Source organism: Schistocerca cancellata, chromosome 4, assembly GCF_023864275.1.
Source record: "Schistocerca cancellata isolate TAMUIC-IGC-003103 chromosome 4, iqSchCanc2.1, whole genome shotgun sequence".
NCBI classification, from domain to species: Eukaryota; Metazoa; Arthropoda; class Insecta; order Orthoptera; family Acrididae; genus Schistocerca; species Schistocerca cancellata.
Window position 1 is genome coordinate 256,339,950 of NC_064629.1, and position 27,582 is coordinate 256,367,531.

The following is a 27,582-nucleotide window of genomic DNA, read 5'->3' on the forward strand; positions in this document are numbered from 1 at the left end:
GTCTGGAACTGCGCAACCGCTACGGTCGCAGGTTCGGATCCAGCCTCGGGCATGGATGTGTCTGATGTCCTTAGGTTAGTTAGATTTAAGTAGTTCTAAGTTCTATGGGACTGATAACCTCAAAAGTTAAGTCCCATAGTGCTCAGAGCCATTTGAACCAATTTTTTCTTCCTCCGTCAGTACCTCATCTCCAACCTTTCATACTTCACAGAAGTTCTCCTGAGCTGGGGCTAAAGCATGTCTCTGCTATATCTTTTCTGTCAGAAGTGCTACTCCTGCAAGTTCCGCAGGAGAACTTCCGTGTCGTTTAGAAGGCAGGACGTGAGGTACTGGTGGAAATACAGCTGTGAGGACGTCTCGCGAAGAGTGCTTGTGTATTTTAGTTCGATGAGCGCTTGCCAACTAAAGGCAAGGGTCACGAATTTGCGTGTCGGTCCGGCACACAGTTTTAATCTGCGAGGAAGTTTCGACACCAGCATTGCTTCAAACAATCTCAACAGCTCCTTTGATTTAATGCGAATGGAAAGAAACAATTCAAACAGAGAGGAAATAAGTATCTTAAGCAAAGCAGGAAAAAAATTTGGCAACTAGAACGTTGAAACAATGATATAATACTTAAACAAAAGATTATGTGACATAATTCATACCAAAAAATTGCTTTTCTGGGAAACATTAAAAATATGCATTGTAAAAATAAAATTCTCACTGATTGTGTCTTATTATATAGCGGCTCAAACACTATCCAGTATTGCTGAGTCTCTACGCTCATATCATGGGTCAGTACGCCTTCCATGTTCGACTCAGTTTTTACACCTGTTCACAAGATTTGCTTTTCCCCCTCAGTTGGTTCCCGCTTTTGCACATTGTGTGCTTTTTATGTCACCTTCTCACATCTCTTCGGATTTCCGTTAGGGGAAGTAGTCATTTTATTACTTTTATTCTGTAATCATACAGTGTCATTTTACTCCCCAAATATTTGTTAAAAAGGTAATGTGAACTGGAAAGTAACATGTCAGTTAAGTGGACGAATATTTTTTTATGGCAAGCTATGGGCTTCCGTATACATAAATAATACGACAACATCTTATCCGGCCTATCAGTACCAGACATATTCACACTGTGTTAACAGCGAGATTGTCTGTTGCCGTGAACTCGACACTTTTACCGTTGTGTTTCGAAATCCCATGCAAATATAACAACTGTCTCATCTATCCTTCCATTTTCCGATCTTCACACCTTGCCTGTGGCGAACAATTATGATTTCTTTATTCAGTTTTTCAGATACTTCTTCTTTAACAGTGGTCCTGCTATTTGAGCTCAGTTTTCGCAATACCATGTGTTTTCAGTTTCAATAAGGTTTCAGCTAACTCAAAGCTAGTGTAGTAATTGTCCTTATAAATATGATGGCCAACATGGAACTTGCCCTACAACAAATGCAAAACGACTGTTTAAACATGATATTTTCCACGCATATCGCCAAGCGTCCCCTTGTACACAGCGTAACTATCTGGATTGTTTAGCATGTACGTTTTGATGCCATATTTATGGCTTTTATTTCCTATGTATTCTGTAAAAGCCGGCATTTGTGACCGAGCGGTTCTAGGCGCTTCAGTCTGGAACCGTGTGACCGCTACGGTTGCAGGTTCGAATCGTGCCTCGGGCATGGATATGTGTGATGTCCACAGGTTAGTTAGGTTTAAGTAGTTCTAAGTTCTAGGGGACTGATGACCTCAGATGTTAAGTCTCATAGTGCTCAGAGCCATTTGAACCATTTTTTATTCTGTAAAGGATAATCTCTCCTTCCAAAGAATAAATGATGCATCTAAAGATAGGTCTCTTCATGGATAATAAAATTCGTACCTTTTATTGTTAAGATAATTTAGTATGGGTCATATTCCATATAATCGATCATCTGGTTTTGAGCGTCCTGGATGTGGGTTTTTAGCAAAATATAATGAGTGTAAGATTATCATGTAACTGTCTCTGCTCATGCTCATCGCAATTCCTCTAGTTTGAAACAGACGACCTCACTCCGACCTGCAAATCCTACACCTATCAAATGTGTGTGAATTCCTAAGGGACCAAACTGCTGAGGTCATCGATCCCTAGAGCTACACACTACTTTAACTAACTTATGCTAAGAACAACACATACAGCCACGCCCGAAGGAGGGCTCGAACCTGACACGGCGCCTTAAACCGCGTAGCCCCTCCGCGCGGCTCCTGCACCTATCCTTCGTATCATTCATCGGAAATGTATTCACAGCATTGCCATTATTTTCATGAAACATTTTATGTAAAACGTTTTCTGTAAGCAGTAGCCTAAAGGAAGGCACAGGTGTTTGGTGGCCTAGGCTGAAACCTCTACTGTTGTCAAGATGACGACGTGTGGAGTGCGCCGGGCGGAGTGGCCGTGCGGTTCTAGACGCTGCAGTCTGGAACCGGGCGACCGCTACGGTCCCAGATTCGAATGCTGCCTCGGGCGTGGATGTGTGTGATGTCCTTAGGTTAGTTAGGTTTAATTATTTCTAAGTTCTAGGCGACTGATGACCTCAGAAGTTTAGTCGCATAGTGCTCAGAGCCATTGGAACCATTTTTTGTGGGGTGCGGCGTAGCGGGCGAGTCGGACCACTGAGCGCTAATGTCACAACGTTAGCGGCACAACGATTTGTTCATTAATCTTTACAGTCGTATATTCTCCTTTGTGTTGGCGTCTAGGCGAGCGGCCTTACAGCGTCGCGGCCTCTTGATGCTGTCTCAGAGAACTCGGGTGGGCATCGCACTCAGCGTGCGGCTCACGTAATCACGGTATCGCACGGATGGCAGGCCTCGAGGCGAATGGCGCAGCCGTTATGACAGGTGACGCTGACCAGAACAAAGACTGCAGATTACCAGAGCACTCTCGTTGACGTCGAAATGGTTGTGCTCTGCTCTGCATAGAGTGGAGGTGGTCCACAGCGTAGCCCTTGTACCAAGGAAAGCCGGAATATTTATGACTGCCTACTTGTACTAGTGAGGGACTGCAGCGGTTAGCGTGCCACCGAAATACCGTGACATATGTACAGTGCGTCAAGCACAATCACTTCGGCTCAGCAAGACTTAGGTAGAAGTCTGTAAGTCTTCCCATCAGTAGTTACGAGGTCGGCAGCTCACAGCACCAGAGTATCGTAAATCAGACGGGTAGCAGTCTCGGAAGCGGAAACCACCTCACCGAACAGTAGCACCACATAAAAGTCTGAACCTCGTAGCTGGTGTACTGGAAAGTGAAGACTGAACAAAAATGTACGGAAGCCTAAATATTTGTTACTACTGGTCTGGGGCAGTGATGTTATGTTGGGCCGGCTATGCGGGAATGTAGCCTACATTTCTGAGCTCATCAGCGGTCTTCTTCACTCTCTGATTTGCATTAATGCCTTCAGGGATTCATCTTCTTGCTTTTCCACCATATGAGCCGCTGATAGATGTTCTTGTGAAACTTATACACTCTCTTATGGAATCAAGCTGAGCTGTTACGAGGTCGTAGTGGTTTCAACTCGCTTAGTTCGTATTCCTGATTTTACAATTCTACGTTCTCGTTCGCGAGAGGGGAGGTAGTTTCTCCCGGGTTTGTTCCGTTTTCCGTAATGTCTGCTTTGTGGCTGTTTGTCGTTTTGATTGTGACACGGGGCGTTTGTCTGGTTTGCCCTAGCTTGGTACTGGCTGGAGAGGATTTTGAGGAAGTTTTACATTTGTCTATAAAAACACACTTATGCTTTGTAACGTTCTCCTTTTCTATAAAAATTTCGTCCCGAATTTTCCTGTTTTGCCTCTGAAGCTCATAAAATACATGTTGCATAGGTGACTGCACACTGCACAACTTTTTGCTATTTACACTTTTGAAATTTTTTTTTAAAAGTGTTTTGGTCAGTTCTTAATCTTTTTTGCCCCTTCAGTCCCCAAACTTCGTCTTACTCTGCTTTACACTTCTTTTTTTTTATTGCCACCATTTAGAGACTGTCAGGTATTTGATGGATTGGCGATTTCGGTGGGCGAGTAGTTTTACTCTTACGGCATAAGTAGAATGCACAAACTGTTAGCAGACCTGTGGCAGCACTGGTAGTGGAAATGCTTATGGTCGTGATATTTTGTAGTTGCTTATCTCTATAGTTTTGAATATGCTGGAACATTTGTTCTGCCATAATTCCCTCCGTTTTGTGACGCTGTCAGATCGCCATGTAAGTCAGCTGCATAGTATGCTGTTCTGCTGTAGTTCTAGTGGTGTCCGCATTTTCCTGCGTTCGTGGTTTATAACGTTGCTGGCGATTGTTAGTTTTGGTGTGAGTAAAACCTCTATCAGTTTTCCCGGCGAATACAACGTAGGTTGCGAGAAATGGATCGCGATCGTACCCAAGACAGTAGCTGGAAGACGCAATTGCACTCCTGTTATATTTCAAGTTGTACCATTTCTTAAGATGCCACTATTTAGTAGCTCCACTTTGATAGTGCCCATGGGTTTTCCATTTTGGTATCAGTTTACGATGACAGCTTTCGGTCTGAAAACTGGATAAATGCACTGTGCTCCCATTCCCTGGAAATATGATTTCGGGACTAGCACATCTCTTTGACAGTCTGGTACTTCCGTTTCCCCTAATAACAACTGTACTTCACATGCCTGTACTTTAGTCTTTATCATTCTGGCTAGAAAAATCGTGATATTTCTCTTACACAGATTTGTAGCTTTGTTAATCACATGAGGACGTAAGCTTCTCTTTGTTTCAGAGAAATAATATTTTTTGCATTTGTATTTGAATCCATTAGTTTCCAGGTCATTGCGCCATACCTTTTGTGTACTGCACCAATTCTGTAGCCAGTTTTCTTACCAATCTCGTGTTATTAAGCACATTCGGTTCCATGTAAGTCAGCTGCATAGTATGCTGTTCTGCTGTAGTTCTAGTGGTGTCCGCTTTTTCCTGCGTTCAAGTGTATCATTTAAATTTCGTATATCTCAATTGTATGCCATGCAAAATATGGTTTTCGTTAACTTCCTTCCTGCAGCCATCCATCCTCTTTTGTTCCTGACTAGTGTCTATGGTATTGTTTCTGTCAGTTGGTTTAGCGTGCTTTCAGTTTCTCATATGAAAGTCGTAGCTCGACATAATCCTTTCGTATTTTCTGCAAATCATTCTCTGTGTGTGTGTCTTCATGTAATTCCGTGAATGCTTTCTGTAACCTGCGTAGCTCATTTCTTATTTCCCATATGCCGAAGGATAATCTTAACGGCCACGGATGACAAGTTAATAGTACATCTGGTTGTCTGGAGAACAACATCAATGAATTGAGAGGCTGGTTCAAAGCTGTATTTGGTACTCCTTCCTTGAAGAAATGAAGGACTACGATAACCTTCCTGTATGTCCATGGTGGTACGCTACGTAAGAGAAAGGAACCTCTCATCAGGTTCTTCCCTTGTCGATAATGTGCATACGCACAGAAAAGAAAAAAATAAGAAAAAAAACTCTACACCCCTCAATACAATTTCTGAGCTCTATTTCACACGATAATCAATAAACACATAGCAACATTTAAAGACAACGATGGCACAGCAAACTCTAAAACAATATAAAAATCAGATCATGAGTTCTTATTTCTGCTAAAGCGGGGTTACTAAACAAAGCTTACCGAAATTCCATCACCAAAGAAGACGAATCAAGAACAGCTGGCAACACGAGTAACTTAGAGGTAGATATCCTCGAAGTAGTGAAGCATCTCAAATCACTTAATAAAAGCAAGTCTTCCGGTCCACACTGTATACCAATCAGGTCCCTTTCAGAGTGTGCTAATTCAATTCCCCCATATTTAAAAGTCATATACAACCGCTCTCTCGACGAAAGATCCGTACCCAGAGACCGAAAAGTTGCACAGATCACACAAATATTCAAAAACGACAACAGCAGTAATCCTTCAAATTACAGACCCATATCATTAACCTTGATATGACGCAGAATTTTGGAACATATGTTATGCTCGAACATATTCAACATGGATTTAGAAAAGATCGTTCTTGTGATTTACAACTAGCTCTTTCCTCACACGATGTATTGAGTGCCATTGATAAGGTAATTCAAATTGATGCCGTATTTCTAGAATTTCCATAAGGCTTTTGACAGTGTAACTCACTAGCGGCTTGTAATCAAATTGCGTGCATGTGGAATATTGTCTCAGTTATGCGAGTGGACTTTGTGATAGGTCCCAGTTCGTAGTAACTCACGGGAAGTCATCGAGTAAAACAGAAGCGATTTCTGGCGTTCCAAGAGGTTGTGTTATAACCCCTCTGCAGTCTCTTATCTATATCAACGAATTCAGAGACAATCTGAGCAGCCGTATTAGATTGTTTACAGATGATGCTGTAGTTATCGTCTAGTAAAGCTAACAGTAGATCAAAACGAATATCAAAACGATACCTGTGTGATGCGGAAATCGGCAATACACCCTAACTAATGAAATGTGTGAGGTCATCCACATGAGTGCTAAAAGGAATCCGTTAAACTTGGGTTATGCGATAACTCAGTCAAATCCGAAAATCGCAAATTTAACTAAATATCTAGGAATTACAGTTACAAGCAACTTACACTGGACAGAACACATAGAAAATGTTGAGCGGAAGGCGAATCAAAGACAGCGTTTTGTTGCCAGAACACTTAGAAGATGCAACTGATCTGCTAAAGAGACTGCCTACACTACCCTTGTCCGTCCTCTTTTGCAGAATTGCTGCGCGGTGTGGGATCCTTGTCAGATAGGATTAATGGTGCACATCGACATTAAAACAACATTAAAACAAAGGCGTTTTTCGTTGCGGCGAAATCTTCTCATGAAATTCCAACCACTAGCTTTCGCCTCCAAAATCGAAAATATTTTGTAGACGCTGACCTGCACAGGAATAAACGTGCATCATAATACAATAAGGGAAATCGGAGCTCGCACGGAAAGATATAGGTGTTTGTTTTTTCCGCCGGCTCTTCGAGATTGGAATAGTAGAGAAATATTGTGAAGGTGGTTCGATGAACCCTCTGCCAGACACTTTAGCGTAAATTGCAGAATATCGAAGTAGAAGTAGATGAAAATGTAAGGCAAATTGTATATCTCTTGACGGTCAATAGATACTCGTTTCCTATTGTTTCTGGACGCTTTTTCCGAGACTAGTGCAACACATAGATCTCCTCGTTTCAGTTATTTGAGTCTTCTCAGGTAACCAACTAATGATTTCGTTGGCAACTGCTATTTATCATTTACCGATGATATCACTTCAACGACTTAGTACCGTCTGTAGTATCCAGCCTTTTGGTATGTATGGTGTGATTAACAGCACTTACTAACCACCTCTGTTTTTTCGCTGTTTCTACATCTACATCTACACTTATACTCCGCAAGCCACCCAACGGTGTGTGGCGGAGGGCACTTTACGTGCCACTGTCATTACCTCCCTTTCCTGTTCCAGTCGCGTATGGTTCGCGGGAAGAACGACTGTCTGAAGGCCTCTGTGCGCGCTCTAATCTCTCTAATTTTACATTCGTGATCTCCTCGGGAGGTATAAGTAGGGGGAAGCAATATATTCGATACCTCATCCAGAAACGAACCCTCTCGAAACCTGGCGAGCAAGCTACACCGCGATGCAGAGCGCCTCTCTTGCAGAGTGTGCCACTTGAGTTTGTTAAGCATCTCCGTAACGCTATCACGGTTACCAAATAACCCTGTGACGATACGCGCTGCTCTTCTTTGAATCTTCTCTATGCCCTCCGTCAACCCGATCTGGTACGGATCCCACACTGATGAGCAATACTCAAGTATAGGTCGAACGAGTGTTTTGTAAGCCACCTCCTTTGTTGATGGACTACATTTTCTAAGGACTCTCCCAATGAATCTCAACCTGGTACCCGCCTTACCAACAATTTATTTTATATGATCATTCCACTTCAAATCGTTCCGCACGCATACTCCCAGATATTGTACAGAAGTAACTGCTACCAGTGTTTGTTCCGCTATCATATAATCATACAATTAAGGATCCTTCTTTCTATGTATTCGCAATACATTACATTTGTCTATGTTAAGGGTCAGTTGCCACTCCCTGCACCAAGTGCCTATCCGCTGCAGATCTTCTTGCATTTCGCTACAATTTTCTAATGCTGCAACTTCTCTGTATACTACAGCATCATCCGCGAAAAGCCGCATGGAACTTGCGACACTATCTACTAGGTCATTTATATATATTGTGAAAAGCAATGGTCCCATAACACTCCCCTGTGGCACACCAGAGGTTACTTTAACGTCTGTAGACGTCTCTCCGTTGATAACAACATGCTGTGTTCTGTTTGCTAAAAACTCTTCAATCCAGCCACACAGCTGGTCTGATATTCCGTAGGCTCTTACTTTGTTTATCAGGCGACAGTGCGGAACTGTATCGAACGCCTTCCGGAAGTAAAGAAAAATAGCATCTACCTGGGAGCCTGTATCTAATATTTTCTGGGTCTCATGAACAAATAAAGCGAGTTGAGTCTCACACGATCGCTCTTTCCGGAATCCATGTTGATTCCTACATAGTAGATTCTGAGTTTCCAAAAACGACATGATATTCGAGCAAAAAACATGTTCTAAAATTCTACAACAGATCGACGTCAGAGATATAGGTCTATAGTTTTGCGCATCTGCTCGACGACCCTTCTGACGACCATATCTGTTGTTTTATCTATTCCTGACATTCTATTGCTTTTGTGTTGTCTCTTTTTACTCTTTGCCAAGCATCACGCAAACGTTTTGCAAGTTCTGTTACTGACTCGCTGTTAGCTCCAAGCTTGGAATTTCTCATGTCAAGAGAAGATGGTAATGTTTTGCTGTATACCACTTCATATGGTGAAATAATGGTACTGGTGTGAACTTTAGAATTGCACGCCGAAATTATGAATGCTAGGTCCGTATCCCAATTATCGTGTTCGCTGTTAATGTAATGGCTCTACATTTTGCAATCATCTTCTGGATCCGGTCAGTTGGTACGTTTCCTACTGGACTGAAAGGACTTCTTATAAACTTGCGAATGTGAAGCAAGAAAAACAACTGTGTCCTCTTCAAGTCCAATACGGAATTTGTACATTGGTCTGTTGTTATGGTATCCGGTACTCCGAGCAGAGGATCCAAGTATTTACTGAGCCCTCTGCTACTGTCTTAACTTGTTCGTTTGGGACTGCTAACATTTCGATGTATCAATAAAAGTGATATATTATTGTTAATACGAGTATGTACCTATTACCTGCAAGGGTTTTATTAAAATGTCCTAAAATTTACAAGCCTTTCAAGAGGTTGGTTCACTTTTGGTAATCGTTGCAATCCAATTTTTCGGTGAACAAGGTAAGCTTATTGTGACCAAGGTATGAAATCTTTTACGTATTCTTCCACACCGCGGTTCCTTGTTTTCCACCATTATTTTTCGACAGTTCTCCTATCGGTAGTTCTGCGACCAATAGGATCCGTCGACTTGTGGTCATGTGTTTGTTGCAAAACTTCGTCCCTGAACACTGCTAGAACTGTTCCACGTGGTACACTCTTTGTCAGTCGGCAAAGTAAGCCGTCTTGCGTCACAAAATGAGACTGCAGTTTAAATGCCTCTACATCACTCGTTTGTGCCTTCTGCCATTTAGTTATACTTTTGCCTGTTGTCTGTGGTACTTCGATTTTTCTACTTAATGTGTTCGCATTTTTATGTTTGCTTTCTGGTTCAAAAATGGCTCTAAGCACTATGGGACTTAACATCTGAGATCATCAGTCCCCTAGACTTAGAACTACTTAAAACACACATCCATGCCCGAAGCAGGATTCGAACCTGCGACCGTAGCAGCAGTGCGGTGTTGAACTGACACAGCGGCCGGCTTGCTTTCTGGTATATGAACTACCTCACAATCCAATTCACTTAGTTTGAATGCCCACATTCTTAGTCTACATGAAGGATCCTTTAATCCCAACACCAATTTCAATGAAGCATGGTATATAGCTACTTCTACTTTTGGCCATACACATAAGAACGAAAGTACGCAATTTCTTTAGTCACTGCTAGCTACTCCTTTTTTATCACACAATAATTACATACTACCTTGCTAAGTTGTCGTTAAGCATGGGCCACAATTTGCTCTTTACCACCTAAATTTTGACTGAGAACACAATACAGTGCCCTGTTAGTAGCATGACACGAAAATGATGAAAACTCTTTCCAAATCTGGGAATATTAGTAGTGTATCCAATGTCAGTATTTTCTTCAACCTCTCAGACACTGACAGCTTGTGTTAAATTTTACCACTTTGCTACGATGCGGCGGTCTATAGCATATGACTAGCAAGGATATTAATCGTTACTACATTGAATATATTACTGTTACTTATATAAAAGTGAACTGCTTAAATTTATTTAAATATTATAATATATTATATAATATTGCGAGAAATAAAATAAAATGAAAGAAAAGAAATGGAACATGAGAAATCGAACCCCAGGTGCCAAATGGCGAGCCCTCTCTTATCCACATAGCTACCAAGTTATTCCACGATTTACTGTCGAAATATCTTCATCCTTTATGTGTAAATCTTTAGACAGCGTTTTACCTTTTCCTATTACCCACTCGGATGAAATATTCTAAGGGCCTTAAATGGGCACCCACATGTTTCGATACTCATAGTTGCAGTCAGATCGGTGAGCCTCGCCCCATACCATCATGTCGTTAGATTTACATTAGTAGAAAATTTACCTAACTCTTTAAATCCCACTTTCTCTTCCTAAGATCTACTGAAAAACGACTTTTTCAGATGATCATCTACAAAAAACACTTTCATACTAAAATAAGGTGGCATTTTCCATTTTTTTCTGTATTACATTTATTTGTTCACAGCTGATTTCAGCCTTCTAGGCTATTCCCAATGATTTTGAGGTTCTGCAGTAGAAAACTTTGCCTTGCATATTGAAATTCAGCGTCTTTAAATCCATGTTTTCTTTTCGTTTTATTTCATAAATGCTGTCTTGTTGGTTTGACAGCTTGATATTTACAAAACCAAACATTAAATGCAAGTGAACTTCTGCTGCAATTTGTAAATGGTTTAGTGTCATACTTAGTTATTTAAATTACGATGGTTTCCGTAGACTTACAACATTGCATGTCAAACACAAATTTAAAGACGCTAACATTTTGATATGTAGAGCATAGTTTTCTATTGCAGAACTATAAAATAACTTGAGAATGCCTACAAGGATGCATTTAGTTCGGAACAAATAAAATTAATGCAGCAAGAGTGGAAAATGCACCTTCTTTTAGTAAACCCATTGCTGTAGTACCCGCTATGGAAATAAAAAAAAGTTTTCACACTAAATTTGTTAATATATTCGTTTTTTTTATGACCGTCTGTAGCCATTTTACTTTGCAAGAGTAGTAATCTAAACTAAATTTCATATATTAATTTTATATGTATAACTTGAACTGTTTAAATAAATTTAAATTTTATAGTTAACTGTTTAACATTGCAACGAATAAAGTAAAATGAAATAAACTGTTGGTAGAAGCAAGAATAGAACCCTGGCCAATAAAGTACCAGCCTCGCCCAGCAGCCGCTATTGCAGCCGCTTATATTTCACACTTGCACAAAATGTTACACGCAATTTCAAAGAAAAATATGGATCTGCTGCTGTGACCAACAACCAACATAGCACTCGTAGTGCCAGAAGGGAAGATGTCACACCAGAGTTTGCACTGTCAAAAACAAACAGCTGTGTACCTTCTCTGAGCTTATAATAGCACTAGTTATTGTCGACGGAGCGCTACAAATACTTATTTTCGTCCATTATACTTGCTTACAAGCATGCATTTGAAAAGAAATTGCATAATTTTAGTGCGATATTTAAATTGTGCTGTAGCACATTAGTATATGGACGTGATAAATGGCCAGCACTGGTCTCAAATGCTGGTTTACAATCTGTCGTCCGTTCGAATTTTATACCTTTTAAAAACAAACAGTTTCACGGTTAAGAAGGTTTTGCACAAGTTTTAATAAATTTCTTGTAATAGCTGCATACGCCTCGAAATGACTGAAGCTTTTTGGTAGTTTACAGTGCTGCAAAGACGTGGGCTGCTGAAATTAATTGGGGATCACTTTTTACACCTTCTTCACTAATTGTATGGCTACTGCACTTCACTTTTGTTTGTGTGAAATGGCATTTATCGGCATTGAGCTTTAGATACTTGACGTGTTCTTACATGTTTCTTGAAAATATAATGATATCACCCAGATTAACCATATACACTCCTGGAAATGGAAAAAAGAACACATTGACACCGGTGTGTCAGACCCACCATACTTGCTCCGGACACTGCGAGAGGGCTGTACAAGCAATGATCACACGCACGGCACAGCGGACACACCAGGAACCGCGGTGTTGGCCGTCGAATGGCGCTAGCTGCGCAGCATTTGTTCACCGCCGCCGTCAGTGTCAGCCAGTTTGCCGTGGCATACGGAGCTCCATCGCAGTCTTTAACACTGGTAGCATGCCGCGACAGCGTGGACGTGAACCGTATGTGCAGTTGACGGACTTTGAGCGAGGGCGTATAGTGGGCATGCGGGAGGCCGGGTGGACGTACCGCCGAATTGCTCAACACGTGGGGCGTGAGGTCTCCACAGTACATCGATGTTGTCGCCAGTGGTCGGCGGAAGGTTCACGTGCCCGTCGACCTGGGACCGGACCGCAGCGACGCACGGATGCACGCCAAGACCGTAGGATCCTACGCAGTGCCGTAGGGGACCGCACCGCCACTTCCCAGCAAATTAGGGACACTGTTGCTCCTGGGGTATCGGCGAGGACCATTCGCAACCGTCTCCATGAAGCTGGGCTACGGTCCCGCACACCGTTAGGCCGTCTTCCGCTCACGCCCCAACATCGTGCAGCCCACCTCCAGTGGTGTCGCGACAGGCGTGAATGGAGGGACGAATGGAGACGTGTCGTCTTCAGCGATGAGAGTCGCTTCTGCCTTGGTGCCAATGATGGTCGTATGCGTGTTTGGCGCCGTGCAAGTGAGCGCCACAATCAGGACTGCATACGATCGAGGCACACAGGGCCAACACCCGGCATCATGGTGTGGGGAGCGATCTCCTACACTGGCCGTACACCACTGGTGATCGTCGAGGGGACACTGAATAGTGCACGGTACATCCAAACCGTCATCGAACCCATCGTTCTACCATTCCTAGACCGGCAAGGGAACTTGCTGTTCCAACAGGACAATGCACGTCCGCATGTATCCCGTGCCACCCAACGTGCTCTAGAAGGTGTAAGTCAACTACCCTGGCCAGCAAGATCTCCGGATCTGTCCCCCATTGAGCATGTTTGGGACTGGATGAAGCGTCGTCTCACGCGGTCTGCACGTCCAGCACGAACGCTGGTCCAACTGAGGCGCCAGGTGGAAATGGCATGGCAAGCCGTTCCACAGGACTACATCCAGCATCTGTACGATCGTCTCCATGGGAGAATAGCAGCCTGCATTGCTGCGAAAGGTGGATATACACTGTACTAGTGCCGACATTGTGCATGCTCTGTTGCCTGTGTCTATGTGCCTGTGGTTCTGTCAGTGTGATCATGTGATGTATCTGACCCCAGGAATGTGTCAATAAAGTTTCCCCTTCCTGGGACAATGAATTCACGGTGTTCTTATTTCAATTTCCAGGAGTGTATTTTTTAGGATTTGATCGATGAAGTGCGCCACCTAACAGGCTCTGAAACATATCTGTTATACATTTTTCAGTCCAGATCGCATTCTCCAGTCGTGGTAATGACCTGACGGTGTTGTGAAGGCAATTTTCGATCTGTATTCTGGAACCACTTCTAGTTGATGTCACAAACTGTTTAGATCCATCGTCTACATTGACTCAGATTATCCATTGCCTCCATGATACTGGGTTTAGGATGTGTGACATTGACAGTTTTGGCATTCAAGAACCAGTAACGGCAAGAGAATGTGTACTCCTTAGCACCATCTTATGACATTTTGGGAAGATGACGACATTTGTACTCCACGGGCTGTCAGTATGTTCTGTTATTCATTCTTCCAGTTGCTGGCCAATAAATTCTTCCATTAATAGTTGTTAACACTTGGGAACACGGTATTATATCCTATAGACCGAAATCTTGTTACCTGTGGGTATATGATATTGTGTACGAGGCGTCACTGGTGAAGGAACGTTTGTGTTAATCAGATCTAAAAATCGTAGTAACAAAGCTTCTATCACTTGTCTATCAATTCCTTGTAAGTGATTCACTTCTTATATAATGCAGATGCGCTAATTGTTTGCTTTTATCTCTCGTCATCTACGATTTCACCAACACTCTCGCGAAACGTATTTGAAAGCTGTGCTTCCACACAACTATCATTAAGGAACGTTCCTGTATTCTCGATATTCCAGCTAACCTCCGATTAGTTATCTTCAAACTCAATATCCCTGTGTTGTAAATCATTCGATACATGATCAGAAGTGACCTTTTCGTTCATCTTACAGTTTTTAGCGTTAGAAAGTCCCGGTGCCTGTTGTTTAGCTGCCATTTCTAACAATGAATCTCACAGACAACTAATTACATGCAAAATAAAATTTAATACACACAAAATTGTTCCCAGAGACTTCGTTGCCTTTGCAGAAACTTGTTCACACCTGAAGCTCTGAATTGAATGTTATACCGATGAACACTGCCACACTAGCTAGTCGCTTGCGAAAACGCTTACATGCATTAGCAGCACCGGACTAGCGGCTCACGTTGACATTTATATGTGTTAGCGACAGCAAACGTGTTAAGGCCATGCCTCTGTTACTGAACTATAGTAGAGATAGCGAAAGAAAATCCCTGAGTGCTGGCGGTGGTGTTACCGGCTTTCTAAACAAAGCGTAAATAGCTGCAGATGGAATGCGTGTATAGAGCTGCCAGAACACTGAGGCAATGCAGTACAGACATATAACAAATTGTGTTATATGATTGGCTGTGGTATATTACAGTGCAGGAGAGCGAAGTCCACTGCAACTGTTAGTGATCACTCTTCATTGACCCTGCGGTAGTACTCCATCACCAAGGACCTCGATAGCATTAAAAATTGAACTGAGGATAAACTAAAAAAATACGGAAGCAATGAGGAGTAGCAGAGGTGTGGTTAGTGATAAACTTAACATCAGTATTGGTGACCATGCAGTAGATGAAGTGAAGGAAAGAAGTAGTGAGGAAGATTAGTGTTTAGCGTCTCATGGACACAGAGGTCATTTTTGATGGAGCACATGCTCAGATTAAGAAAGAATGGGAAAAAATCGGCCATGTCCTCTTTACAGGAATCGTCCCAGCCTGTCTTCAGCATTCTGTGAAAATTATGGGAAACCTATACGAATTCCACCTTGGACGTAAAATAACAATGAATTGATGAAGCACGAGGCCATGAAAATCGGACTATCACAAGTAAAAAGGTCATTCTTGGTCGAAAGAAGTCTATTAGTATCAAACATCAATCTTAACTTGAGAAAAAAAAATAGGCAAAGCAAGTTCGTAGCGCAACATTGTATGGAAGTGAATCATGGATTTTGGTAAAACTGGGAAAGAAGAAAATTGAAGCATTTGAGATGTGATGATGTAGAAGAATGCAGAAAAGTAAGTATCCTGATAGGGCAGAAAATCAGGAGGTTCTCTTCAGACGAAGGAATGTATGAAAAACACTGACAAGAGGAAGGGAGAGGACGTTGGAAAGTCTGCTAAGATATCAGGAAATTACTTCCGAGATAGTTGAGGGAGCTGAAAAGGACTGTAAGGGACGATAGAGATTGGAGTTCTAGTATATTCAACAAATATTTCTGGACGCTGAGTGAAATGTTATTCTGAGCTGAAGAGGTTATCACAGGAGAGAAAGTAATGGCGGTCTAGAACAAACCAGTCAGGATTCCGGTAACCCAACAGCAAATAGCCTCAGAAGTTTAAACTTTGTAACATACCTTCATACTGGGAACCAAAGGGGGTAAATCTCAATCCAGTCACCTTTACTTTATCTCGCAGTTATTTGCCGTTAAGAAATGTCATGTGGTTTGCAGTGAGAGGTGGCATGAGCCCCCTCTCATATTTCTATCTTACGATTTTCCTCTCTAATTGCATGCGGTGAAAAGTTGCTATTCCTTCACACGCGGACTTCCCACGCATTGTCTCTCGTCACCCGGGTGGTCCGGTGACAGGCGGGCTCTGCTGATCTGGAAAGGGTTAAGCCGACGGGTGTGAGGGAGTCGAGTGAATGCTTTCCAGACGCCGACATTGTACAACAGCGGCAGACACGCTCGCGGGGGCCTGAAGTAGCGGCTGGGCTAGAGGTTCCGTTACTTCGCAGAAACTTAGCGAAAACACTTTCTGGCGGGCTACCAGCGAAGCGTGGGAATGACTTGTGTACCCAGGCAGTTGTGGCAGGCAAATTCCCGCGCGCTCTGCAAAATCGTATCTCTGATTGGATTTCTCAGGGCATAGCTCCATGACGTAGCAAAATCGGCGCAGAAATTGGCGCCAAGAATCTCCATTGGTGGAATGGTAGTGCTCCGGCAATAGAGTGGAATTTTCCGCCGGTTTTCGAGTTGCTGATTGGAACGGTTAACCACGACCACTGTCGTGGGGGCGGGAATGTTCTGTGTTCGGTTTTGTACGGGTGCTCTTGTGAGTAGTCGGCTCTCGCCTTTCGGTGGGAGTAGGTTACAAGACTGAGGTCTCGCTGCTCTGGTCAGCCTGCTTCCGTTGGCTGTCTAATATACGTTTATTTAATTGTAGCTGCTTGACGAAGTTGCTGAAGTTTCGACTTCAACGTAACTTTCCGAGTACAGTTGGCAATTGAGCGCTCTGCGTACAAGAGGCCTATGTTGTCCGTCTTGAGCAGTTTTGGCTAAAGTTGACTGTATTGGAGTTACTGTGTGACTTCGCTTGTTAAAATCAATCACTGTACCATCAGTGATTGTGTGGCGAGCCTTCTTCGTCTCCCTCAGAGGCGCATTTCTATTGCTAGGAAATCTTTAGTCTGGAACAACAAGACCAGGACAATTTGTTTCGGGCTATACTCGCGACATTATCATCACCACGACTGGACGTCGAAGCAACCAGCCATCGCTTCCAATACGCTAGATCGTGTCCTTGCAGCTAAGAAAACAGCTTGGTAATGTACATCCGCAGCACTGGCAAAGCAGGCATTTTTGCTAGGCGATAACAGAGCTCAGCAGAGCGCGCCTGTTCGTCTTTTCTAACTTTGTTCTATCTTGGGTGTTCATTGTCTGCGTTCTCACTAATGTAGCAGCAATTAATGTTGGGTTAGCAGTGTGTCTCTCTTAAGATTTGAGTTGCTAGGAATTGGCTCCACATACCACTTCGTCATAAACGTCACAATCTAGTTTAGGGACAACTTCACCTTCACAGCGTTTATTTGAGTATCCAATTTGAGCCAATTTGATGTATTGTAAATGTTTCATGTGTTTTTGTTTATTATTTTGTGTTTAGTCTTAATAAATCATGTTGTTATTTTGGACAGAACTTTCATTATGTTAATCGGTAGAGCAACCCTATCATTTCTCACTACGTTAATGAAACCTTCCTTTATTTAACTTATTCATCAAATTAAGTTATTGCAGGTGCCAAACTCTTTTTCTACTCCACTTGCAGGGTTTGTTACAGTCAGTTCGCGTATCTTTTTAATCCATGTGCAGCAGCAAAAGGTCGGAGTAAGAATAGGGGGGGGGGGGGGGCTTAGAGCATCATTTACATATGTAGATTCTAGAAGAATTTAGTGTTAAATACACTGCTACCCCCGGCACCTCGCAGCAGTATAACAGTGATCTGATTGTGATTTGTTTTAAGTGTCGTTTGCAAGTTTATGAACAGTTGTTAACAAGATCCCAGGAGCCATAGCAATGAAGGCAACTGAACATACCACACGTAGACAGCCATTTCACCGAACAAAATTCACTGATTATTTTTTTAAAAATCATGTGCACAGCAGAAACGAATTACGTTATCCTTATCTTTCTTCACATCCTGATCACAGGACATCCCACATTGTTAGATGTTTTTGTATTGCCACTGTAGCCTGAAGTTTACGGATGCTTCTTTAAGTACGTTAAGTAAGTCACCGAATAATGTTATAAGTGATAGCAGTCGCTGAATCCTCTTTTGATATTTTTGGAACAGTCATACTCGATTAACAGTCAAAATGTCTTCTAACAATTTTCTACCAACAAGCTAAGATGATTGAGTTTTTCAGGCATACAGAAGAATTAAAGTTAAAATAGTGAAAGACAATACAAGTTTCGCAAAATCTGTTTGAAAGTAAACTGAAAACGAATATTACTACTTTCTCTGCCAATTTTGTGCAAAGGAAAGGCGAGAAAATCTGGCCAAAATTTGAAGTGAAACTACAGTCCAAGAAGAAAAGTCATTTAAATATGATAGCATGTAGATAACATTTAGTATTACCGCTCCTCACCCACCCATCTCAAGTACCTTTACTCCAGAATGTTCTAAATGAAGCTGTAAAATAGATATATACAACCAGATAATAGCGAGACATATGAAGAAACTAGATCATTTCAAACATTCAAGCGCTAATCCAAAGTCAGAACTCTCCCAGAATTGTTTACCAAGAGTAGTCATCTCCACAAAATTTGTTTCAGTATAAGTAAACTTGTTTTATTTAACAAAGGTCTTAAACATAACTTATAACCAGCAATTAAACAGAATAACGTCAAGGACATCATTTGCTCGTCACAAATGGCAGCTGCTCTTGCTCAAATAAACAAAAATGCACGAACAGTAATTGGTCAAAAAGCTAATACATGAAGAGAAAAACATGTCAACAAAAGTCAAATAAAACCTGCTAAGAGGAGAAGCAGTTACTTAAAAACATCAACAAGAAGCTGAATGATGGATATTTGCGGCCACGGAAAGCTGATAAGTGTTCTAGAGTTGTGATTATAGATGAATGTGACTATACATTTAAGGCAACATTTCTTTTCGAGTATCCACATACAGAAAATCTTACATGATCTCACACAGAAGGCCAAGAATAAATTAAAGCAGCAACTGAATTAAATAAATTTCTTATTCACAAAGGAAGAAACGTATACATTAAAAATAATGAAACCAGTAACTCCAAAGTTACTGGCCCCACCAAAATTCCATGAAACGTATGTCCCAATTAGACCCGTTGTAATTGTTATGAAACAAGCTTCCTACAAAGTTGTGAGACACTGTTATATTTTACAAAACCGATACAAATTTGAAACCTCTTTGTTAGTAAAAAGTAGCTACCAAGCAATTCCTGGCATCAAAAACTTTAGATACCAGTCAATGTAAAGCTAATTCCAGCTAATATATTAAACTTATACAGTAGCACACCCATCAAAGAATCCATACATACAATTTTAAAAAAATTATTAGACTATCAGACCATTTCTACATCTGAAATAACTAACCAAATAGAAATACAACTATTTCACATTCAATGGTGAAATACACTCCTGGAAACTGAAATAAGAACACCGTGAATTCATTGTCCCAGGAAGGGGAAACTTTATTGACACATTCCTGGGGTCAGATACATCACATGATCACACTGACAGAACCACAGGCACATAGACACAGGCAACAGAGCATGCAGAATGTCGGCACTAGTACAGTGTATATCCACCTTTCGCAGCAATGCAGGCTGCTATTCTCCCATGGAGACGATCGTACAGATGCTGGATGTAGTCCTGTGGAACGGCTTGCCATGCCATTTCCACCTGGCGCCTCAGTTGGACCAGCGTTCGTGCTGGACGTGCAGACCGCGTGAGACGACGCTTCATCCAGTCCCAAACATGCTCAATGGGGGACAGATCCGGAGATCTTGCTGGCCAGGGTAGTTGACTTACACCTTCTAGAGCACGTTGGGTGGCACGGGATACATGCGGACGTGCATTGTCCTGTTGGAACAGCAAGTTCCCTTGCCGGTCTAGGAATGGTAGAACGATGGGTTCGATGACGGTTTGGATGTACCGTGCACTATTCAGTGTCCCCTCGACGATCACCAGTGGTGTACGGCCAGTGTAGGAGATCGCTCCCCACACCATGATGCCGGGTGTTGGCCCTGTGTGCCTCGGTCGTATGCAGTCCTGATTGTGGCGCTCACCTGCACGGCGCCAAACACGCATACGACCATCATTGGCACCAAGGCAGAAGCGACTCTCATCGCTGAAGACGTCACGTCTCCATTCGTCCCTCCATTCACGCCTGTCGCGACACCACTGGAGGCGGGCTGCACGATGTTGGGGCGTGAGCGGAAGACGGCCTAACGGTGTGCGGGACCGTAGCCCAGCTTCATGGAGACGGTTGCGAATGGTCCTCGCCGATACCCCAGGAGCAACAGTGTCCCGAATTTGCTGGGAAGTGGCGGTGCGGTCCCCTACGGCACTGCGTAGGATCCTACGGTCTTGGCGTGCATCCGTGCGTCGCTGCGGTCCGGTCCCAGGTCGACGGGCACGTGTACCTTCCGCCGACCACTGGCGACAACATCGATGTACTGTGGAGACCTCATGCCCCACGTGTGGAGCAATTCGGCGGCACGTCCACCCGGCCTCCCGCATGCCCACTATACGCCCTCGCTCAAAGTCCGTCAACTGCACATACGGTTCACGTCCACGCTGTCGCGGCATGCTACCAGTGTTAAAGACTGCGATGGAGCTCCGTATGCCACGGCAAACTGGCTGACACTGACGGCGGCGGTGCACAAATGCTGCGCAGCTAGCGCCATTCGACGGCCAACACCGCGGTTCCTGGTGTGTCCGCTGTGCCGTGCGTGTGATCATTGCTTGTACAGCCCTCTCGCAGTGTCCGGAGCAAGTATGGTGGGTCTGACACACCGGTGTCAATGTGTTCTTTTTTCCATTTCCAGGAGTGTATATAAGCAGAATGTGGGCTTTACACATAGTTCACTTAGTGGGATAATGCCGAAATTTTTTAACAATCTTGAGAACAGGCTTCTGAACAACATCAACCATTAAATTGTACGCAACTGCAGACGTACAGAGACAGATTCATGGTATATTATGCTAATGAAGTAAAAACAGATAATTTGTTAACTAAATGTAACAGTTTGCACAGAAACACCCACTTAACCATAGAACACCAGAAATATAACAAATTAAAAATTTCAGTGATGAAAATACCTAACACAAACCAGACCCTGAACAGAAATGTTTACAGAAAACCACCAAACACTGATACTCTCATCGGTAAATCCTCCACACATTCCAGCTTACATAAGCAAGCTACATTCAGAGTTTTCTTATGCAGAGCAAAGAAATTCCCACTTAAATGTGCAGACTATGAGATAGAAATGAACAAAATCAAATCCACTGCATGTAACAATGGTGATCATGAACACCAAATAGATGCACTTTCACAACACGTCATAAGAAACAGAAGCTAGCAAACTGAATAGGTCACCTCACGCAACGCTATGCAAACACCAAAGTTTACAACTGCTCCATGTGTAGGGATCATTTCAGAAAATGTAGCCAAGCTGCTTGAGAAAGCAGATATCAGAATCGCCTTTGGCCCCATTAACTTAAGAAAGGACCTGGTATACGGCATCTGACTACCAGCTGAGGAACTTAGAAAATCAGGTATTTATTAAGTGGTATGCAGTGATTGCAACAAATTCTGCTTTAGTTAAATGGCCAAATATTTTATAACCTGTTTTAAAGGACGGGGTGACTATTTCAGACTTAACAAAGCTAACAGATCAACTGTAGCGGAGCACACAGATGAAACAGGACACATGGTTTCAGTTAACAATGACTTTAAGGTAGAGAAGAGCGGAGAAATGAATATCTTGGAGTAAATAAGAAGCATTCATCCATAGCCGAAAGAGAGAAAACGAGATCCTAAAAGAAATAACTCATTTCGAGACCACACGTTCCTTCACCAGTTTCAATTCAATACTATTAAAATAGAATCACATGACTTTTGGGATTGTGTATTAGGATACGGCTACGGAATCCGAATCAACCAAAACGTTGTAGTCCTAGCCCTTAACAGATTAGAACTACGGAAAATACTGTCCCTGGCGGAACTGTCCTCATAGTGCCAGCAGCTGGAGACATCTCCTTCATATGCCATATACCAGTGATATCAACCATTTTCCAAACATTTTAAGTGACTTCAAGTCCCTAACATGTGCAACACAAAGAAAGTTTAGGTTCAAAGTGAAGGTGGAAGAGGAGATGGAGAGAGAAGGCGTGGGAAGGAACCGAACATAGAGAGGGGAAAGGAGCTGGACAAAGAGTAAGGATGGGGAGATGGACAGAGATGGGGCAGAAGGAGATTAGAACATAAATCCAATGAGCATACGTATTTAGCAACTGTGAAGCATTGTCTGTTTCGCTAGTACTCGTATAATGTACCGGGTGATCAAAAAGTCACTTACTAAACCACGGAGTAATGTAGATAGAGAGGTAAAAATTGACACACATGCTCGGAATGACATCGGGTTTTATTAGAACCGCCCCATATTGCTAGACGCGTGAAAGATCTCTTGCGCGCGTGTTTTGGTGATGATCGTGTGCTCAGCCGCGACTTTCGTCATGCTTGGCCTCCCAGGTCCCCAGACCTCAGTCCGTGCGATTATTGGCTTTGGGGTTACCTGAAGTCACAAGTGTATCGTGATCGACCGACATCTCTAGGGATGCTGATTGACAACATCCGACGCCAATGCCTCACCATAACTCCAGACATGCTTTACAGTGCTGTTCACAACATTATTTCTCGACTACAGCTATTGTTGAGGAATGATGGTGGACATCTCCTGTAAAGAACATCATTTTTGCTTTGTCTTACTTTGTTATGCTAATTATTGCTATTCTGATAAGATGAAGCGCCATCTTCCGGACATTTTTTGAACTTTTGTATTCTTTGGTTCTAATAAAACCCCATGTCATTCCAACTTTGAGGTTCGCTGATGACATTGTAATTCTGTCAGACACAGCAAAGGACTTGGAAGAGCAGTTGAACGGAATGGATGGTGTCTTGAAGGGAGGATATAAGATGAACATCAACGAAAGCAAAACGAGGGTAATGGAATGTAGTCGAATTAAGCCGGGTTATGTTGAGGGTATTAGATTAGGAAATGAGACACTTAAAGTAGTAAAGGAGTTTTGCTATTTGGGGAGCAAAATAACTGATGATGGTCGAAGTAGAGAGGATATAAAATGTAGACTGGCAATGGCAAGGAAAGCGTTTCTGAAGAAGAGAAATTTGCTAACATCGAGTATAGATTTAAGTGTCAGGAAGTCATTTATGAAAGTATTTGTATGGAGTGTAGCCATGTATGGAAGTGAAACCTGGACGGTAAATAGTTTGGACAAGAAGAGAATAGAAGCTTTCGAAATGTGGTGCTACAGAAGAATGCTGAAGATTAGATGGGTAGATCACATAGCTAATGAGGAAGTATTGAATAGGATTGGGGAGAAGAGAAGTTTGTGGCACAACTTGACCAGAAGAAGGGATCGGTTGATAGGACATGTTCTGAGGCATCAAGGGATCACCAATTTAGTATTGGAGAGCAGCGTGGAGGGTAAAAATCGTAGGGGGAGACCAAGAGATGAATACACTAAGCAGATTCAGAAGGATGTAGGTTGCAGTACGTACTGGGAGATGAAGAAGCTTGCTCAGGATAGAGTAGCATGGAGAGCTACATCAAACCAGTCTCAGGACTGAAGACCACAACAACAACAACAACATTCCAAGCATGTGTGTCAATTTGTACCTCTCTATCAACATTATTACGTGATTTATTCAGTTTTGAAATTTATACTGACTTTTTGCTCACCCGGTATTTTAAAGACACTATTCATTCTGATCAACTTCCATCCTAGTTCTTTGACGCCTCTGACACAATAAGAGTGCCATCGGCAAGCTTTAGAGCTTTTATTTAAGAACTCTAATTCCCTTCCCAGATTTCTTTTTGTGTTTCTTTAGTGACTGATTGAATATTAAAACTGAATCACGGCTGGAATAGGCTCCAAACCTGTACCATATGTTACTGTCATTCTAATCACAATCAAAGTTTGATATCTGTTAAGATGTAGAACACCTTTCACCCTCTATGTTGCTTTTATTCTTGCTAGTTTCGAAATTACGAAGACCGTACACCAGTCAACACTGACAAAACTCTCTAAAATCTACAAATACCTTAAAAATATGTTTTCCTAGCTTTCAATCTCTCTTTTAAAATATGTTGTAGGGTCAGTTTTACTTCGCATGTTACAGCATTTAACTCTGAATAAAATAGTCTAGTATGGAAACTGCTTCAGTGGTTCCTAATGTAATAAAGAATGCATAAAATTTCAGTTTACTTCATACATTAATTACAGGATGGACCTAATTGAGACAGAAGATAATGTTTATAATATTACATTTATTACTTATTAGAAATACAGATTTTTAAATTTTCACATGTAAATAGTACTTCATCTATGGACCCAAATAAATCAATCGAAGATAAGGAAAACCATTTTCTATACTAGAAGAGAAAAAAAGTGAAACTTCAAGGTTGAAAACATGATATTTCTAGGGGTTGTAACCTCCTCTACTGTATGGTGTGCAACAAGCCGCAATAGGCAGTCACTGAGTTACGAATACTTCTGTCCAGTGGGCATGGCTTCACAATACTGTGTTAAACTGGGGAGATGAGTATCAACTTGGTTTATTCATAGGCCGTTAAGAGCCGGTTTTACCATCCAATTTGAGGGGTGTTCAGGATGGTTTCTCACTCTCATCTCCTCAAATGCTGACCCAAGGTTACACTGCATCAGAACAACTTAAAAAAATGAAGCTTTGAAAACGTATTGGGCCTACATTTTGTTATGGCAGTCAGCATTAGTAAATGTAAGACATGAAAATAATCCATCAATCCACTAACATGACAAAATGTTAAATTTTTTAACAACAAAAGCCAAATAATCCGCCTCTGTAACTGAGTGATAAGTAAGGTTGACTGCCATGCGAAGGACACGGACTGGATTCCTGAGTTCCAACTACAGCCAGGGATTTTTCTTCGTTGGAGACATTGAACGGGATGCTCTCGGCCTTGTGATCCCAACTCATTAGCTATTTTACCGAGTAGTAACGGCTCTAGGTCACGGAAACTGAAAACAGGCCTGGGAGCAGTGCGCTGACCCCACGCAGCTTCATACCCCAGCCCGTGATGCCATTGGCCGAGGATGACATAAGGAGTGTACGCTACCAGTGGGGGGCCCGCCACGGCCTGCAGACGGGTTTTACGTTTACTCTAGCTTACTTGTTTCTCCACACTGAGCATTATTAATCAGTGACATTTTCTCGAGTTATTTTTGTTGATATATATTACGATTTCTTTAATTAATCAAATTTCCTCTTTTTCAAATGTTTAATAAAAATAACGTCTATTAATATTTTCTACTTCGTAACTCGCAGGAAACTTTCCCTTTAACCATTTTTCTGTCTAATTTCAAATTTTTAAACCAAAAAGGTTAATTACCTTTACAAACATCAAAGTAATGCATGTTAAAAAAATGTTGGATACCTCTTGAAATTAAGACAAAAGTTGCTTGTATTTCCTGTCAAATTTGTTATTTGGATACCACACACACACGCACACACACACACACACACACACACACACACACACACACACACACACATGGAATCACTTAATTAAAAAAATAGTAATTTTAAAATTTAGCCCTTTGCGGAAAATTTCTGCTGACACTCAAGGGTGACACTAGCATATTTTCCCAACAAAGATACAAATTTAATCTTCCTTTCCTGTTGTAACTGTACTGTGTTCACATCTACTTGATGTTAAAAAATAAATTTTCGTTTGTTTGTTCAAATGTGACTGTCTTTGAATATGCATTTACTCACATCATAACATCAAAAGTCTCAACAAACTAAACTGTACTCTCCTAGGTGACACTGGAAAACTATATTTATAGGTTTGGAAAAGAAGAGGAATATTCACATCATGGTTAGATGGATCACAGCATTCGCCAAATTAACCCTTCTTTTATACCACTAGATAATTTCGTCGCTACATTTTTTTTAAATTAGTCAAATGATTTATGGAGGGCATTCGCGACTTTTTTTATGAAAACGAGCAATTGTTACTTTCGACACATTTTTACTTAACTGCACTTGTAACATAGATCAACCTCCGTCTACATAAGATCTCTGTTACTTGGAACTATGTCGCAGAATAGCTAATTAAAGTGAGACTTAAAATATTGACAACTTCTTCCAACGCCAATATTGTTGAAAAACCTTTACCAGAGTTTGAAATTTCTTCTGAACTGAGCTTTTGGAAAGCTTCATAAAGGACAACTACGGATCATTGCCATGAGTGGTGAGGAGGGGAAGGAATCACACCAACACAGTGATAAACAACATCGAGAAATCCAGTATGGACCGCCCTACCATCTCATGTTCGTTTAGTATGAGCGAAATTATGATGGTGGTGCTCATTCAGTTCCAGTGGCATATCCTAAGCTGTTTACCAAAAACATATCTGGAACTGTTTGTTATAAATTAATACCGTTGACACTCAGACAAACTGTAAGAAAGCTGTGACTGAATGACGCTCAATATCTATTCATAGCGATATTAGTTAAAGAGATGTCGGCATCAAATTCCTTTTCCTCAATCATACTTACAGAAATAACTTTTGCTGGTTTCAGTACCTCAAAGTAAAAATTAATGTGCGTTTCATTCCTGAAATCTGATAAGTAGTTTCGGAAAATTCTAATATATAGAACATCGGTGTTTATCTGTTTTGAACAGTAGATTGGCTGCTTTCAGATGCAGGACTTCGAGTTACCGTACCAATCTCGTACCGTCCGACTGATGGTGCGCTCCAGGGCAACACAGCGAAGAGAATGTAATTACAAATTCGCAGCAGTTGACAAATGACTAATTTAAAAATGTTACCGATGACACTTTGCTTCATGTGGCTGCACATCAGCTGCAAAACAAAAGGGGGTAGTTTGTAAGGGTGATAAACCAGTTAACTTCGATTAGAGTTTTGCTGTTGTTTATGCCAGAACCTTGACGAAAAAGTTAATGTCACACACTGAATGGATTTTTTGAACAGAAAATGCGGGTATAAGGAAGATTTATAGAATTGGAATAAACACTTTCGTGTGGTAGGCCGTATCATTATGAAAAATTAAAATAATTAAAATTACGACGTTTCGGTGGACTTTACAACGGTCTTCTTCAGGGCTAATAACAGCTGAAGTCTCGTGAAGGTATTCCCCTATATACGGCATTTCGGATGTCAGGTGATTACCGACGTCATATACTGCGATGTTACCGGAAAATCTGAAGTAAAGTTTGCTATGGAGAATTAACTCTATGGAAGGCTACTACCTGCGCTGCTCTAGCTGGTGATCGCTGCGTAACAGCGAATTGGAATTTTGCACCAAGGAAAAGTGTTATCAGGCAGTGATACATTGATGACACACAACACGTC